Source organism: Schistocerca gregaria, chromosome 3 (genome assembly GCF_023897955.1).
Source record: "Schistocerca gregaria isolate iqSchGreg1 chromosome 3, iqSchGreg1.2, whole genome shotgun sequence".
Classification (NCBI taxonomy): Eukaryota; Metazoa; Arthropoda; class Insecta; order Orthoptera; family Acrididae; genus Schistocerca; species Schistocerca gregaria.
In genome coordinates this window covers 122,465,462-122,484,066 of record NC_064922.1, presented here as the reverse complement: position 1 = coordinate 122,484,066, position 18,605 = coordinate 122,465,462, and the positions used below count along the sequence as shown (strand labels likewise).

At 40.3% G+C, this 18,605-nt stretch overlaps 1 protein-coding gene across 2 annotated transcripts in view; it reads right to left on the bottom strand.

Moving 5' to 3' along the window:
- The window catches only part of LOC126355690 (calcitonin gene-related peptide type 1 receptor-like), a 1,110,235-nt gene extending 1,094,180 nt beyond the window's left edge, over nucleotides 1-16,055 (bottom strand). The window contains exon 1 of one of the 2 annotated variants that reach the window (XM_050006057.1): nucleotides 15,925-16,055. The gene's annotated coding sequence lies outside the window, so the exon portion shown is untranslated. The remainder of the gene's footprint in view (nucleotides 1-15,924) is intronic. The other variant, XM_050006058.1, reaches the window with a different exon arrangement.
- Between the last annotated feature and the right edge of the window lie 2,550 nt (nucleotides 16,056-18,605).

The following is an 18,605-nucleotide window of genomic DNA, read 5'->3' as shown; positions in this document are numbered from 1 at the left end:
TTCGAGGTTTTTCTGCTAGTTATGAATCCTCTGGCTAACAATTTTTCTGTCTGGTGTATGAAGTCATGTTATTACTACTTAATTCAGGTCTTCTTTTAGTAAACTGATATTGTTTCAATTCTAGTTTTACTCCGATTATTGTAGATTTCTGTACCTTGTACATTTAGTCTGGTTGGTTCCGTTCTTTGAATACAGCCACAGAATTTTACCCTTCGCTATTTTCATTTTCGAATTAACATTCCTACAATTTTTATTTTCTTTATTTCCACTTATTGTTAGTCTGTATTTCATTCTTCAGTGCAACTGGCGCTAAAGCGTTCATAATTACTTTTCGTTCTCTCTTTTGTCTGTCTTCAATGTCTCTCTTTCTGTTTAAAATGATTTGTTCATGCCTATAAAGACATTCTACCTTCTTGGCTGCTTCGTAGTGTCTCAGTTTTCCTTATTTGAAGATGCATTTTTATAGGTATTTTTCGTAACTCTACGATTTATTAGAAAACATTATCTATTATCGATGTGAACACTGTCACCGAGATGAATAAAAGTTTTCAGAAATTACTACGATCTTCAATGTTTATTTTAAATTTGTGTTTAGAATCGCCTAGAGATTCATCATCAGGTAGTACATACTTACTGCGTGTTTACGGTATTGCGGCGGTCCTGTGGCAAGATGTAAAAACGCAATATGTAAGCACTAAATGTGGCTAGAATTATTTACATTATGCGAGCCGTACAAATTCATTACTTGCAGTTATTTAGTAACTTTTGGGTTGAAGTACACATTATTCTGGAAAACATAATGTATTGTTTCCAGTTAAGTTAATTAGTAGCACTTTACAAACTTTGGCATAGGGTCAACTTCCACGTGCTTTACAAAATGTAAATAAACCAAATAGTATGATGAAGATTGTGTTCAAGGAATTTGTCATGGGAAGGAGAACTTCTTTGTTCCGCACTCCCATTACACACTGTCGACAGTAAGTTTATATCTGTTTGTATTAAATTCATTATTGTAAAACTAACATGTATTCACATTGCAAAACTGACGTGCTTTTTGCAAATTCTATTAAACAAGGGTTTTAGGATATTTCAACGACAATCTAGGTACTGCAATTAATAGCTATTGTAAATATTTTTGCAATAATGGGCCAGTGCGCAACGTGCAAGGCAAGTACTGAACAAAGGAAGTCTTACACCAACACAATTAGTCTTAACTTGGTCGTGCTCTTTGCTTTATTTACTATTCGTAAAGCACGTGGAAGTTTTTAACTGTGGGAAAGTTTGAGAAGTTGTATAAAATTACAGTCGCTGTAAAATATACAGTTTGTTTTCCAGAATGATGTATACATTAACAATAAAACAGCACACACTAATAAGTGCAAGTAATGTGTTTAAATCGTTCTCAGAATATAAATAATTCTTGTCACATCCTGTGCTTACATGTTTCGTTTTTACATCTTGGCACAGCTAAACGACCCCCACAACGTTGCAGACAAGCAATAACTGCCTGCCATCTGATGATGAATCGCTAGGCGTGTCGAAAACGGTAAGGGAAAATAAAAATTGAGGAGTAAAATAAAAGGTAACTGGTTACAGCAATTTCGGGAAAAATGTGAAACCTATTTTCATATCGTGGCAACGAATTTCGTAACTTTTTCCAGACCAGTTCCTGAATGTTTTCGTCTAAATATTCCAGCTGAGATACTATCTCTATTTTCCCGTATTTGCTTTTCTGAACTTTACATACCTGGTTTTTGCTAACATATATTTTCTTTCTTTAAATGAGATTTCTACTCTTTTTCCTTTTCTTAAGACTTTGTATGTGTGCTTGTGCTCTTTGTATGGCCAGACAAAGAATCGTCAGTTTGTCTGCAAAAGGTTCGTAATTTTACGGTATGTGAGTTTTTGGCTCTGATTTACTTTTCTCCACTCTTGGATCACTTTCTGTAACACTCAGTTGTTAGTAATAGAGATAATCCGCCGCTTTCTTGCACGTTTGAATTTTAAAATGTTCCAACGTATTTCCCAGGAATTTTAATTTGGATCTTGTACCATTTAGTTCTTCTTTAATAATAGCAGTGGGTTTGAAACACAAACCTGTTTTCTCACAATTTGGAATTTATACACAATATAGTAGTTGTACACACCATCTGATTTTTGCCGTATGGACAATATTGACTTTTCTGCCACGTTTAAAGATCGCTGTGTTGGCATTCTGGATGAAACTATGACTAAAAAAATGGTTCAAATGGCTCTGAGCACTATGGGACTCAACTGCTGTGGTCATTAGTCCCCTAGAACTTAGAACTACTTAAACCTAACCAACCAAACGACATCACACACATCCATGCCCGAGGCAGGATTCGAACCTGCGACCGTAGCAGTCGCACGGTTCCGGACTGCGCGCCTAGAACCGCGAGACCACCGGGGCCGGCGAAAACTATGACTGTGAGGCTTCCATGACAGTCTCCAATCTATCTTCAGTTATAACGGTTTCCTACCACCCAGAACAATATCTCCGAGTGCAGTGGTAGATTGCGTGGGCAGAGTCGACTAGCGTCACGCAATGTAGGCAGACCAGGTGCGTGCGAGAAAGTATACCTACGCTGCGGGGGTCTTCCTGGTTCCACTCTAATTAAAAGCTTCGAAAGAAACGCTAAGCAGTCACTCTTATCGGGATAACTGCTCGCAGTTCCTTAAGCCTCTCTAATTTCCATATGAATAAGTAATTTTTCAAGTACTCGTAATTGTGTCTCCCAGAGCAACTGAACATCGCTTTAGTATTGACCCACGGCGACGTTACCTAGGACACCAGCTACGGGGCGTCCACTCTCTGGCCTATTTACGGCTGTCCGCGTACCTCTCGTATGTTAGCAAGTAAATGGCAAGAGTAACAACTGCTTGTTGAACGCTACACAGAAATGTATCAGACCTATTCATTTCTTTATAGCAAAACTATGTGACGACCCTTTGTTGCCCAAGTATAAATTTATTCCAATCTACTGTTAGTCCATCTCCACCTTCTCCCACTTGCTGTCCATCTCCTCCTCCTCTTCTCTCTGTCGATATTCTTCTCTTCCCTTTCTCTGTACATCTTCTTTTCTCCCCTCTCTCTGTATATTTCCTCCTCCCCTCTGTCTGACCAGTCCCTCCTACCCCTTCTGTCTGTCCATCTCTTCCTCCTCCTTCTGTGTGACTCTCCTCCTCTGCATTTTCTGTCCATTTCCTCGTCCCTCTACTCTCCGTCCAACTCTTCTTCCCCCTTCACAGTGTTCATCTCTTCCTCCTCCCTCTCTTTCCAACTCCTTCCCTCACTCCGTCCATCTCCTGCACTTTCCGCCCATTTCCCCCTCTCCTGTCTCTGTATATGTTGTCCTCCCCCTGTATGTGCCCAGCTCCTTCATCATTGTCTGTCCATCTCCTCCTGCCTCCTTCACTCTCGATGTTATCACACCTCCACTAATAGACGGTTCTTATTTCCACAGTATTTCTTTCCTGGTTACTAGTAATATGTGTAGCACATTTGGCTGAAATCGATCCAGGAGTTTAGGAGGATCTTTCCTCCCACGTCTTTGCCCATGTACCCACGTCTCACATATATTTCGCATACATATAACACGTTTCATATTTGTACCCATAGTCCACTTGTATGTTAGTGAATTTCGTCGTGCAGCTTCGTTTTCACGCAGCTCATTGTTTATGACGTCACACCACCTGAGCTGCGAGAGGTACAATGACATAATTTTGTACGTATGTTGAATGGTATATGTGAATATTGCCAGCAAAATTGGTCGCGAATGCAGTTACAAAAGCATTAAGGCTTTTTGCGGATGATGCTGTGGTATATCGAGAGGTTGTAACAAAGTAAAATTGAACTGAAATGCAGGCGGATCTGCAGCGAATTGACGCATGGGGCAGGGAATTGCAATTGAATCTCAAAGCAGACAAGTGTAACGTGCTGCGAATACATAGAAAGAAAGAGCCTTTATCATTTAGCTACAATATAGCAGGTCAGCAACTGGAAGCAGTTAATTTCATAAATTATCTGGGAGTATGCATTAGGAGTGATTAAAAATGGAATGATCATATAAAGTTGATCGTCGGTAAAGCAGATGACAGACTGAGATTCATTGGAAGAATCCTAAGGAAATGCAATCCGAAAACAAAGGAAGTAGGTTACAGCACACTTGTTCGCCCACTGCTTGCATATCGCTCACCAGTGGGGGATCCGTACCAGATAGGGTTGACAGAAGAGATAGAGAAGATCCAACGGAGAGCAGCGCGCTTCGTTACAGGACCATTTAGTAATCGCGGAGGCGTTACGGACATACTCCAGTGGAAGACTCTGCAGGAGAGACGCTCAGTAGCTCGGCACGGGCTTTTGTTGAAGTTTCGAGAACATACCCTCACCGAAAAGTCAAGCAGCATATTGCTCCCTCCTAAGTATATATCGCGAAGAGACGATGAGGATAAAATCAGAGAGATTAGAGGTACTCAAGGTACCCTCCGTCACACACCGTCAGGTGGCTTGCGGAGTAGGGATGTAGATGTGGATGTAGATACATGAAGTTCTTAATAAAAATCCCGAAAGTAAATTGAAACAGTTAGTCAAAGATATAAGTAAGACTTAAATATACAGGAAAAGCCTTCCCATCGTCCTGTTGCTGCGCATTAAACAATATCTGAAATATGCCTTTAAATATTCTAACTTCTAGAAATGAGTGGACCCAGAATTTCCTTTTCAATTTCGGTCCTTTAGTTTTCTTACACATTAACAGATGTAAAAGAGAACCAAGCTCCTCCACGGTGACAGAACTGAAACGGCGGCTCTGCGGCAGGCTGACAGTTCCGCAGCGCGACAGCCGCTGCTCGCGCTGCCGGCCCGTACAGATCGTGCACATCACAGAGCAGCACTTCTCCTGGCGCCCTGTGACGTCATCTTTTTCTGGGCGTCGGATTTTTCAGTGTCCTAGGCCAGCCTTCTCCACTCAACGATGTGTGGAGTCGACAGAGACCCCACATGATTCGGATTCCACGTTGAAGTGGGGGTCCCTTTCGACTGAATACATAACTGCAGTGGGTTAGAAGTTGCCGAAGTGGTGTCCAATAGGACCACTTCGCTCAGGCCAGCGAGCCGCATGGGGTTATAATTATAATAATAATTATTATTATTATTGCTATTGTTATTATTATGCTCCTCTTAACTTTGTTGGTCATAAAAATCACAAGTCAACATGTGAATTTCCCCTATATCAATCGCCATGAAATTTTATGTAAGCTTTCGGAATACCAATAGCTTCCTCTTGTACCAGGTCCAGTTCTATAACTGAATAAATTTCTGAGACACTTGAAACTACCTAAAACCTATATTGCGTAACTTTTAGTGACAAGAATCGTCCTGAAATGTTGATATCTTCGTGAATATGTAACAGGATGTTATTTAGCATCGAAGTCAGCCAACAAGGTCTTTGCGCGCGCTATTCCAAGCAGTTCCACGCTTTAAAATGCTGTAATGCCCAGACATTCGTAAGTCTGTGACTTATCGCTTTTTCAAATGCTCAACGGCAGTCAAAATGTTTTTTTTTTTTTTACTATTACTTCTCAGCACAACCTTCCCTGCAACACCCTTGCAAATTTTTCGGACTGTTTGTGAGCACCTTGTATTTGTGGCATATCAATATTCGAATTTGCTTATAATTAATGATGAATGATCGTGTGTACTCTATGACTGAGCCACACACACGGCGGAAAACGCTGATTGCACAGTAACCATTTTAAGTATTCTAGAAATAAAATTTTCAATTGTGTACTTAAAACTAATAAAAAAGTTTTGCAAGTTTGGTTTTTCAACAATACGAAGTTTGATGAAACATGACTAAATTAAATTCAAAGTTGTGGATTTGTCAAAGAGAGAAATTTCCGTGCTGAGCGAGAAATGCTAAAAAGCTGGTAGGATCCAGTATGTTCCAGCCGATCGGAGGTGAGAACGATGGCGTGTTCCGGAAGCGGGAGAGCTCTGTATAGAGGAGTGGCTGTTCAGCTTTAGTAGTCTGAGCACAAACTTTTCAGTTCTCTAGATTTTTTGTAAAACTGTTCTAATTCGGTTTAGCTAAGAAGCGCAGTGGTTTGGTAATTGATAAGATGAGTTATAAATGACGCTTCCGAAAATTTTGAGATTTTTTGGGATTTTTCGTGAAGGTACTGGCTCTCTCCCGCAGGCCTAAGAAAAATCCGTGTATCATACTAGTCAGTCCTGATAAGGAAACCATTTTACATAGTAAAAGTGAAGCGTATAGAGCGAGCGTTCTAAACTTACAAACGTCGTGTGACACTTCAAACTGACAAGTGGCTGGTGAGATTAGTGGCTCTCTGGACAGCAAGTCCTGATTCCTGCAGTTACACTTGCTGATAGTGAGAGGATGTGCCATGCGAATGAACGGTGCAGTACAAACTGTGATCAGATATACCATGTCAGGAACAATCGTTTATTAGGCTGGACGTGGCAGGAGCATGTGCATTGCTAAAGTGGTAACTAATTGTAGGCAACAACATGTTTTATTAACAGTCAGTTGGACCTAATAACATGAACCCTCGTTTCAGTTATGAGACAGTACATGTAAGTCACCATGCTGACGCATATAGTGCAGTCCACTGTTTAACATCAAATCACAAACTCGCATCATTTTCACGATACAGACTGGGTCAGGCTTCCGAAAAAGTGGGCACAAATAAAAGTTTGGAGCTCAAAAGTTTCGTTTAATATGATGGGTAGAGTAAAGTGACTACTGAATCACACCCTTACAAGAGGCCAGATATTTCTTCCGGATCCTGAATTTCATTCGGATGAAATATTTTAGTTCAGCGAAAACGCATGATTTTTTTTTAAATTGAGACTATTTCAAAAGGTATGTACCTAACTGCTAACACTCGTTTCACTGTAAAATCAACAACTGCTTTCTGGTAGTTAATTTCTAACCGGAATGCAACAGAAAATTGTAAAAACAAGGTGCGAAAAAAAGATAAGTTTTAGATTCCAGGGCATTCTGCCTTCTTTTTCATTCCGTTCTTAAATATGTACTACATCTTTGCCAATCAGCCTTACGATCCAACTAGTAGCCGCAAATCTCGCTTTGATCCATTTTTCAAGTGACAGCTGAAAAATGTCGTTACTTACACTGTTAACAAAACTGAAAAATTTACTGGAATATGAATACAACATATATACACCAACAACCGTAAAATTATTGTTATTTCCACAACATTGCTACTTCCTACTAATCAAATTACATTTTACTATTATGTATTTCATATTTCCAGAAACCATCTCTGAGTAAAGTGGAATCTTAGTCGTCGGAAACTGTTGCCCTCTTGGTACTTGCAGCAGAGGATCACGGGGAATCAGATGTTTATATGAAGACCAGGAGGAATAAGATGAAGAAGGAAATGAAGAACAAGATGCACAAAAGCAAGAATATTAAGAAAACTTATCAAACTTTCAATTTTTGTTACTAATATATACTTTCACAAATAAAAATAGTAACAGAGGCAGTTGTGTAATAAAGTTTACAATTAAAATGATTAATGTTTACCGAAAACATTTTTGTCTACTTCATTGATTTCTTCGCGGCATATTGTATTCGCTATTTTGAATTTTTAATTTTTTTTAAAAATCATTATCGGTAAGGTCAAAAGCCCCGTTACACCCATTTCTGGTCATACTTGAGGAGATTTTAGCAATTTTGTCCAGCTCTTCAGGATTCTGGCTTTCTCTGCAATGAATGGATGGTAACTTGCTTTATCAGCTCCCTATCTCGTTCCACAGAACTATACTTTACTGTAGCTTCATCAGTTTCGAAGTAGTTTATCAGAGAGCTTGCATTGCCGAAATTCGTTGGTTTGATTCTGCGGTGTTGAGTGCTATTCCGTAACTTTTACGCGGATTTGTGTCTATGTATCTAGAATTACGTAAGGCAAGTGCACCAACAAGAACTATTTTAAGCAATTGTATAGGTTCAGTTAATATATTCAATGTTATATAGTGCATACTATGTGTTGGAAAATATTCAGATTTTTATTTTATGTTATTTTACACGAATATTTTGCATGAAGATAACCCAGATTTCGAAGACAAGCGTATGAAACTGCTTGAAGAAGACGTAGATGGAAAAGGATGTAACCGTCATCCTGGTTCGAACGAAGAAATGGATAATGTGAAGGCTGATGACACAATAATAACTGATACAGATCATGAACGTATGCCAGGGCCAAATGCCGACTGAGTCCAAGCAGTCTGAAAGATTCTCTTGTGCATGGGCAAAGTGGACGGAAACGGAAGCGGCGGCGGAAATTCTAACGCATCCACATCTGAAAGTGAAGAAGATGATAGAACTTCCTCATTATCAAGGAACACAACTATCAAGAAAGGTTCTAAAATGTAAGGTCAACTCCGCTGATCCGCAGTATTTGTCAGTCGTTCAAGTTGTTGCACACCAAACAGCAACAGTAGGAGATCAAGATACGAAACACCACTACATACATAAAATCAAACGAGCACAGCAGAGGTAAAAAGCCTCCTTAGAACCTTCTAATAACAGCAGCTTTGATAAACAGTCATCTGTCTGTAAGAGAAGTGTTCAACACAAATTAATGCGGTTCTCGACAGAAAGTCGCAATGAATTCGGAAAGGTTAGAATTCGTAATCGCAAGTTTGAGATTTGATAACAAAGAAACTCGTCGAGCTAGAAGAAAATACTACTATTTCGCACCAATAGTTGAAATCTGGGAACAGTTTGTCAATAACTGAGGGGTCTGTTATAAACCAGGCCCATTTATTACCGTAGATGAACATCTGTTGGTTTTTTGTGGATGATGTCCTTTCCGCATATATCTCCCAGATAAACCACATAAATATGGGATCAAACGAGTAGTGGCCTATCTCACAAAAAGAAAGTACATGGTCGAGGCATCTCCTTACTTAGTAAAATGTGCGGAGAAAAATGGAACGAATCTCGGGGAATATTAGATAAAGGAAATGACGAAGACTCTTCGAGAGTCAAAAAGCAATCTTTTCAAGTATATGCTTGCACTGGGAATACGCCTTGAGCAACTGTCCAGAAAAACAGAAATGCAGGTACGTACATGGTTTGCTTTGACAAAGAAAAAAGGCTGATTTAAGATAAAATGAAGTGCCGTTTGGCTGCGGCCTCCAACCGGGTAGAACGGTCACCCGATGCAAGTATTTCGAGTCGACGCCACTCCGGCGACTTGCATATCGATGGGGATGAAATGATGATGAGGACAACACAGCACCCAGTCCCTAAGCGGAAAAAATATCCGACCCAGCCGGGAATCGAACACCGGCCGTTAGGTATGACATGCCGTCACGCTGACCACTTTTTTAAAAATCTCATTTTGTTCGTTTTCGTTCGTTGTATCTGCTCTGGGCGGACGTCGTAATACACCCGTTTCAGTTCGTTGTTGATCCATTAACTCAGTTCTTTTTAATTATTATTACAGAGGACAGCTAGCCCTCTGACCGAACACGCTGAGCTACCATGCCGGCAACCACTCAGGTACCAGGGGCGTACGATGTCATGTAATTGAAAACAAATAAAGTGGTTGTTCTGCTGCCAACTTCTCACGACGAGCCCACTGTAAGTGACCTTCGGAAGAAACCACACATGACAGAGGACTGCCAGAGTTTAAGTAGACATGCTGGGCCAGACGTGTCGTACCTAGTAGTGTAGCTGGAAAACAATAAGTGAGCACCTTGTGTGTTTTATGGCATGATAAATATTGCATATCTGAATGTTTTAGATATCCATACCCACAACAATTAGCAACAGAGAATCAATATATTACCAAGAAAAGACTTTCTTATACGCTTGGGTGGAGATCGTGCATACTACAAAGAACGTTAAACAAATCTGTACTCAAACTCTGGAAATAAAGCAAAAATGTCTGTAGCAGTACAAGAAATTTCTTAATGAGGGGTCTTCGTTTTTAATTACAGAATTTTCGTTATATCTTCAATTTATAGTATACGGTTTTTATGAATGTAATAGAAAACAGGAAAATCCATGAGGTTCTGTGTTCGTGTCCTCGCACCGTAGTAATAGGCTTTTTGTTCTAGGGTTAAACATATTTTACAGGTACGTCAGGTAACGCAATGGTACTAAACAGCTCGCTGAGGAAAGCGAGTTAGTTTCAGGACAAAGAACGACCGGCGCCACCCCAACCTTCTGAATAAAAACTGGTCCAAATGGCTCTGAGCACTATGGGACTTACCATCTGAGGTCATCAGTCCCCTAGAACTTACAACTACTTAAACCTAACTAACCTAAGGACGTCACACACATCCATGCCCGAGGCAGGATTCGAACCAGCAAGCCCCTAAAACCGCTCGGCTACCGCGGCCTGCCCTTCTGAATAAATCAGCTCAAACGAGAGTAGTCGTTTCCATGTCTAACGCCCTGCTCGCTTGTGTCCCGTTAACTTCAGGTAGTACCGGAATGACCAACACGTTTCCAAGTGATAGCACGCAGCACGCAATCCAAGTTACCATAAGTGAAACTAGAATGAGCAGTGGCAAGAGGGGAAGTATTATTTGTTTTCCAATATTAACTACTATAATTCCTAACGAGACATTCATGTGAAGAAGGCCTCAAACTAAAAAGTAGGCCAGATTTGATTCTTCACTGTAAAAATAGTGCATTCACCTCAGCCGGTAGGTTAACAATTAATGACGCATCGATTACGATGATTCGAGAGGATAGAAACCTGAAGACAAGTGAAGCCCTTTCCGTGAGTAACAGGTCCCCAAAAGAAAGTTCTCTTCATCAAAATCATTAGAAACGAGGATGGGAGTTTAACTATTAGAGACCTAGAAATAGCTAGTTTTGGGAAAGGATGAGGAAGGAAATCAACAGTGGCTCTTTCAAAGGGTCGTTTCCGCATTTACCTTACACGACTCAAAGTAATCACATAAACCTGGACAACCGAACATGGATTCGAACCGAATGTGTTTCTCGTCGTTAAGGTGTGTACCTCAGAGAAATTTATCCCATATGAAAAGAAAGCGGTGTTACTTGTTTTTCCATGTGCAGCATCGGATTCAAATATTCGCATGTTCCAAAACAATACGACAAAGTTTTCTTTCACTTGAAAAAGTAATCAATGGTAAAGCGGTTCCTGGAAGAAGAGATAATTGCCATTAAGCACTTGCTTGGAGAACTCAAGTAGCTTAACAGAGAAACACATTTTAAATTTGTTTATTGTCTTCGCACTTCTATAAAAATGCACAACATTATATAATTGCTGATCTAGTTTCTGCGCCATCTACAAAGTACTTGGCTTTATATCCACACACTGTCACCTGATAGAAGATTCTTGTCGTCGAACAGCTGCAAGGCGTGTTTGATTTACTTTTGGTTCTATATCTGATTTGACTTAGCTACATGTTTGTTTCAGCAGCCATATTCAACAACATCTGTTAAACGAATATATATTTTGTTATTTTTCCTGTCTTGAGCGTAATGTACTTTAAGATGGTGTTAACACCTGACGCTTTTCTCTTTTGTTTTCGAACTACGATATTGTTGGTTCCGTAAATATCAAATACACAGTAACATTCAACATTTTAATTCTTAGGGCGTAAAACAGATTTTGCTCGTGGTTGTGGTGTAGACATTAAACACTGAATTTATTAATTTCTTTTATATTCACCGAAGACAGATTTTCTTTTCTCTCTTTACTAATAGAAGCTGTAGTCTAAAAAATATAATCACGTTTTACCGTCCCTGATTTCTCGACTTTTAGGAAGCTGCTTTATTTTTGCTGCATATGCGTTCTTTGCACTTCTCTTTTGTAAAACAGCACGTAAATTGTCTTGGAAGAAGTTTTACACAAGAGAACTGCAAACAATACAAGTCCTGTAAAAGAAACCACTTCCCTTAAAATCGTAAAATCGAGAACGGTGAAATCGCTGACAAGTTTTCTTCGTCTACAACTTCTAGTAGTAACGAGAGAAAATCCTGTCTTCCAATTATGTAAATGGGGGTAACAAACGCTGTATGTAAACTATACATCACAATCATAAGCGAGACCTGTATTCAATAGGTAAGAACCGAATAGTGAATCGTACTGTGTCTGCTATATTTGCAGAACCACTACTGATCATACTGTGTAAATAAGAGCGAAAAGCGTCTCATGTAATACTCTCTTAAACTGGAGCACGGTTAAGACAGAAAAAAGCAGAATAGATATTATTTTGTGACATATGTTATATTTTTAGCGGATGAGACGATAAATCAGGATTAAAGTCGTTTCTGCTGCATCTCCTTCTTGTGACACGTTATGTGCAGTTTCTTATAGTTTTATTGTTTTTGATGACGGGCACCAGTTACGGCTAGTTACAGCTATCATCATTTCCATACTTGAGACCTGAAGAGGACTTAAACTGATCAAAACCACAAAATACAATAAAAATATACTGAATTAGTGTGTTTTATTCATAAAAACGATTAATTTTGTCTGTTTCAAAAAACACAAACGATTTTGCGCTCAGTGACTGTAGAAATGATTTTGTTTTAATGATGTAATGCAAAAATTTTCATTAGGGTTAACAATACATTGATATGAAGGCTTGGTGCGGGTTAAAACAGACCTAGATTCGTGAACTGGATACCTGATCTTTCGATAGTTTGTTATGATTTTGAGAAAATTAATTCAGTTCTTTTCGAATTACAGCTACACAATGAAACAAATACAAGAAACAAAGTTAAGGCCTTATTTTGCGTTAACACGGCCATATAGATAAAACTAAAAGAACGCAGAAAAGAGAGAGTAACGAGATTCTATTTGTCGTTGGTAGTACCGTCCATAGCATACATCAGCTACACCAAAAAATAATGGCAGGATTTGTAATAAGAAATGAACTGTGGAGCTAAGATCTTTAAACAGGTATACTGGTAAACAGGTAAAATAGTTGTGGCTGTAGAGAAAGATCTGGTGCGGCCAGCGAACCCAAGACATCTATCCACACATGAAGAGGAAACGTGGGAAATTCAACAATTGGTCACTATCTGGTAACGCTGCAGACATAGTGGAAATATTTTAGGTTGTAGTGTTCATTTTACCCATTACGTGCAATTCAGGAAGAATGGTGTTTGACACGTGAATTGCTTACGTAGAACGACATTAAATACGAGAAAATTGTGTAATGTACGTAAACATAAGGTTTCGCTTCAACGGTTTTGTTACAAATAGGTAAGTTAAGATACTTTCTGAAGAAGATGAGATGACTAAACATTTGTTGTTTCGCTTTCATGAAGGATGCTAAATAGTATCTGCTGATGATATGATAGATAAGGCGCAAAAAGAAAGGAGGTTCCAAAAAAATGTCAGATTTGTGTGAAATCTTATGGGACCTAACGGCTAAGGTCATCAGTCTCTAAGATTACACACTACTTAACCTAAATTATCCTAAGGACATACACACACACCCATGCCCGAGGGAGGACTCGAACTTCCACCAGGACCAGCCGCACAGTCCATGACTGCAGAACCTGAGACCGCTCGGCTAATCCCGCGCGGCAAAGGAGCTACAAGGAACGTTGGAATCCAGCACACAGGCCTAGCTTAGGTGGCCCAGTCCGTTAACTCACAAATGTCTGATGTGTACTGTATGTTAATAACGATCTCTTAGTACTCTGCAAGGCCTTTTGCAAGCAGTGAGTTACAACTAACGCCAGTTTATGTTTCTCTTGTTGGTAATAGAACTTACGGGAGAATTCGTCTGTGTACGAGAAATCTACTGAATCACCACAAAAATTCCTGTATCAGTTATTTTTTAATTAGCAAGTGAATTTCAGATGATGCGTTTCACTGAACGTTGCCAGTTTCAGGTACCAATAATTTTGTGGGTACCATTCTATGAAAGCTCTAATTGTTGATTATGGGTTTATCCTAAACAATATCCATGTATAAGCAAGTCAAAATTGTTGTAGGTTGATGGCTTCTGTGAAGATGTTGTCATTCAACAACTACATAAGTCGTTTCCACACAATTTTGGGAAATAAAAATTAGTATCATTACATTACTTCAAATGAGACTGTTAGCAAAAATACACATCCTGACACAGAAATTATGCTGGAGTTGTTTTCAGTGTGATGTACAATACTTGTTTATAGCTATGGCAACGACAGTATAGCATCGAAGTTTATCGTGTCAGCTTGTAAAAAGCACGGTGATAGGAGGAAGCGTTGTGATGATTTTAGTGACATCGCCGTAAGCTGATGGAGCATACCTGGCGTGAAACGTGCAGTAGAGGTACCAGGACCAACTTCTTTACTGTAGACCAAAGAGCACCCCATGCCGCCATTCAAGTCTGACATTATTACTATTTTAAAAAAATTTGTCATATTTCATTATTAAAACCACGGTAACTCAGAAATTGGCCCAGTATTTAGTTTCCAGTGAATCTGATGAAAAAAAAAATTAACATTTAACCCGAAGAATGATGTATGTAAAGGCCTAACTCGTGAACAACGACCATAATCGCTTCGTTCAAGACATTATAATCAGTCCCCTTCAGAAAATAGAGTTCGCAACTGGTTTGGGGAAAGTCTTCTTACTCCCGCTACCTCGAGAGACAAATTTCCTGAAGGCCGAGAAACACCAGTCGTTTTTCCGAACAACACGGGTGCCTTACGTAGCTGGAGGCTCGGCGCGTGATTTCCCTCGAGACTTCGGTATGTCGAACACTGTAGTAAATTTGATTTTCCGCGAACATTTGATTAACCGTGAGAAAGGTCCGTTCTGCTTTGATGCCACATGATTTGATGGTAGCCCGCCGCGGAAATGCAAAATCTGTTTAGAGTGTTGTAACAGGTGACGAAACTCCTGTGTATTTTGGGTATTCCCGAATGAACAAGAACCAAGAAGAGAGGTTCGTAAACAAAGCGATTCCAAGAATGTAAACCTTTGTTTCTTTCGTTGTACTGCACTTGCGCGACCATTGCTACAATTGATCGTTGACGAAAGCGTGGAAAACACACGAAGACGTTCGATTATTCTTTATCACGAAAGTGTAAACTGTCGAATGAAACTATACGTTTACTGTTAACAGTAACTATTTATGTACTTCCAAAATGCGTTTCGTAGGTTTAAAAGTGCATCATCACCTGGATTTATGTGGATTATTATGGTTTCCATGGATTATGTTCGAGTGTGGGATAACCTGTGGCGCTGTCTATTACAAAATAAAAAATTCCTATTTCGATCAGAAGCCTTGACAAAACTCTAAGCCGTGTATTGAAGAAGTCAAATACCACATAAAAAACTATGTGCTGAGTACGGAAATAGTATTTTGTTTTCATAAATCAGGTAAACACACCTGACGATCGTCGAAATAAATAAACAGTGAATGGTAGCAGTGAACTTCTAGTTTCATTTGATATCAACAACAGTCAAGGTAAATCATAGCAAAAAGTAATTTCTGTTAGTGTGTCAGCTGTTACAGAGGAACAATGGATTGTATGGCGGAGATACAGTATTTATGTCTGATTCCGTTCGTTTATGTAATTTATCAAGTTACGTTCTCTTTTTGTTCTCTCATGCAAAATAAATAAAGGAATAAAAAATTAAAAAAAATAAAAATTAAGAATCCTGGAAAGCTCTTTTCACGATCTCAGGACCTGTTGTATTGTTTCAGAAGCATGGCTTTCTTTTTTTCTGTGGTGTATCAACACGAGAGGGGAAAAAACTATTTACTGAACTCGTTCCAACGTGGGCACGAGAGGATAAATTTTGAAGTCGATTATTTAGAACAACAAAGAAACGAGATGAATACAGAAATGTGTCTCTTTGCTTGATGTTGCAGAAGGTGCTGGAGGCGGCCCTCGTAACGCAGTGCGGCCAGCATACCTCTTGTCGGACGACGAAGGCGTCGCCTGCAGCAGCGCCGGTGACGGCGGCAGCAGCCGGCGCCGTCAGCAGAGGTAGTTGCCGCCCTCGGCCCTGCCCTCTCCTGTCCTATCGCTAGGACGCCGCGCCGCCGACTGCCTCTATCAAGCGACGCCGACGCCGCGTCCTCCGCCAGCAGGCGATCGCAGCGCCAGCGTTGCCCCGTGGCGGTGCCTTGAACTGACGACAGGGTTAGGAGTAGTGAGCTGGATAGCGCCGTATCTAATTGACTCGGTATAGACAGGACATTGAAAACTAATCTTCAGTCTACGAGTGTAGACCTGTCACACAGTTTCGCTAGATGGTGTGACTTTCTTCACAAACTTAAATTCCAGTATTATTGCTTACAACACTGCGCGCTAATCACGCTTCTTGTTTGCGTTGCTAGGCTGTGTTGCTTGCCTGCTAGGCTGTTTGGTGCTCATACACTAGTGTGGCACAGTATTCTTATCTCTCGTACGGGATGCTGTGGTTGAATGTGCGTGACAATATTTCGTGTGAGTACGACCCTGATTTTTAATTATTGATAAAACACTTGCGTACGCAGGGGATAACAAGGCACATACAAAAAACTAATGCACTTAGTAACGGAAGCTGTAACCACTGGCACTTTTTTCAGGTCTATATTCCTACTGATTTATTAACAGGGGGAATGCTAGATCATTTGGCACCATTTACTAGGGTATTAAGGGGGGTTTTACTCTTATAATCGTCCGCAGCCCGTGGTCGTCCGGTAGCGTTCTCGCTTCCCACGCCCGGGTTCCCGGGTTCGATTCCCGGCGGGGTCAGGGATTTTCTCTGCCTCGTGATGACACAGTGTTGTTTGGTGTCCTTAGGTTAGTTAGGTTTAAGTAGTTCTAAATTCTAGAGGACTGATGACCATAGAAGTTAAGTCCCATAGTGCTCAGAGCCATTTGAACTCTAATAATTATGGATTTGAACTTTGGGAGACGAGAGGTAATTGTCTGAAAATTCCAATTATCCTTTTGTGAAAGACTGAAACTTTATTACAAATTTGGATGTTGTAATTGATCATAATTTGGAATAACTGGCCCATACTATTATCAGTGCTGACAAGTACTAAAATAGCTAATTGTTCTCGTATTGTTAATCTATGAATGGTCACCCTACAGGGAGGCCGAAGGGAATTCATTAGCACACACCAGAGCACAGCCCCTCCATGCGTGGCCACTCTGAAACGCACCGAAAAGCACTACGTCAAATGCTGCTAATACATGAATTAATGCACAAGCGCGAGCCCCACAGAGCTGGCAAGCTACCCACAGAGATGGCTGAGCGCATAGTTTTGAAGAACGCTCTTGAGACGAGCTACAGAGGGGGAGTTGGTTCGCGAACTGTGTCTACTGCGATAAACTGCTTTTCACATCTCGCCACCTTGCAGGCGGATCTTCCCCACACTCCGCCCCCTGCCCGGCACGTCCCACTTACCCGTCTCTCCACGCGCTACTCACCGGCCACCCGTTCCTATTGGCTGAAGGTCAACCTCCACCCTCTACGCAACTCAGGACCCATCCTTCTGAAGTGTCTCAAGCAATCCCTGTGTTTAGCTTCCCTATTTTCTCTTTTGAGAAGCCTACCGCATCTACTAAATCTTTTAAACAGCCCTTCACCTTTCTAAGTGCAACACATTCACACAATATACCTTCATACATATTGGAAATGTACAGAGGGGACGAGAAAGGGTACTACATTGAAAAAGTTATCGAAATAAAAAACTTTGCTGCCTCATACATGTCTATTTGGTGAGTTATTCATAAAGCGTACTCAGAATACCGCTTCAACAGTACTGGTGACGTCATGTTTAGTATAGAGCAGTAGTTCCCAAACTTTCTTAGACCATTATTACCCCTGCGTGCAATTAGACATCAGCTAGTACTCTCCCCCCCCCCCCCCCCCCACCCTGTTGTCTGTTGCCCTATCCCCTCTTCCACATTAACACCAAATTTAGCACCCACCTAAACTGAAGAATGAAAGAATTTTCTTCGAACACTTTTATTTTTTAAATGATGAAAGATGAATGATATTTGGTTTGTGTTTCCGTGTGTGTGTGTGTGTGTGTGTGTGTGTGTGTGTGTGTGTGTGTGTGTGTGTGTGCGCGCTTGCGCGTGTGTTAGAGTAAATGACAAACGAATTCGGTTCGCATCGCTAGTGCTACACAACTCCTTCCGAGATAGGAAAGCTAACTATCCATAGTTATGGTAGACGCTGCTTTCAAAACACACTTCACATACACTACTCCTCTCCATTGTAGCACTTACTTGAGCTGCGCTATGCAACACTATTTAAATTCAATCAAGTTAAAATCTGTGCACTATATTTACTGTTCATAAATCACTTGATTGCTTATCTCCTTACTTCTAAACTAGTAGAAATTGGAAGACTTCAGGATGATAATGCTCTGTGTCTGACCACAGCCACTAATAGTAACAAAATAATAATACTAATATTAATAATAACATTGTATACAGTATTACAGTAGCCCTAAAGTAGTAACTGCTGTGGCATCCTGTCAATGAATTCGTTATTTGTTTCGAAGCGAGAAATTAGCCATTTTCTGGACTACTGCAGGTACTGTCTACAACTTAGAGTAGACTTTTCTTGCGATATTTAGCATTTGCTAC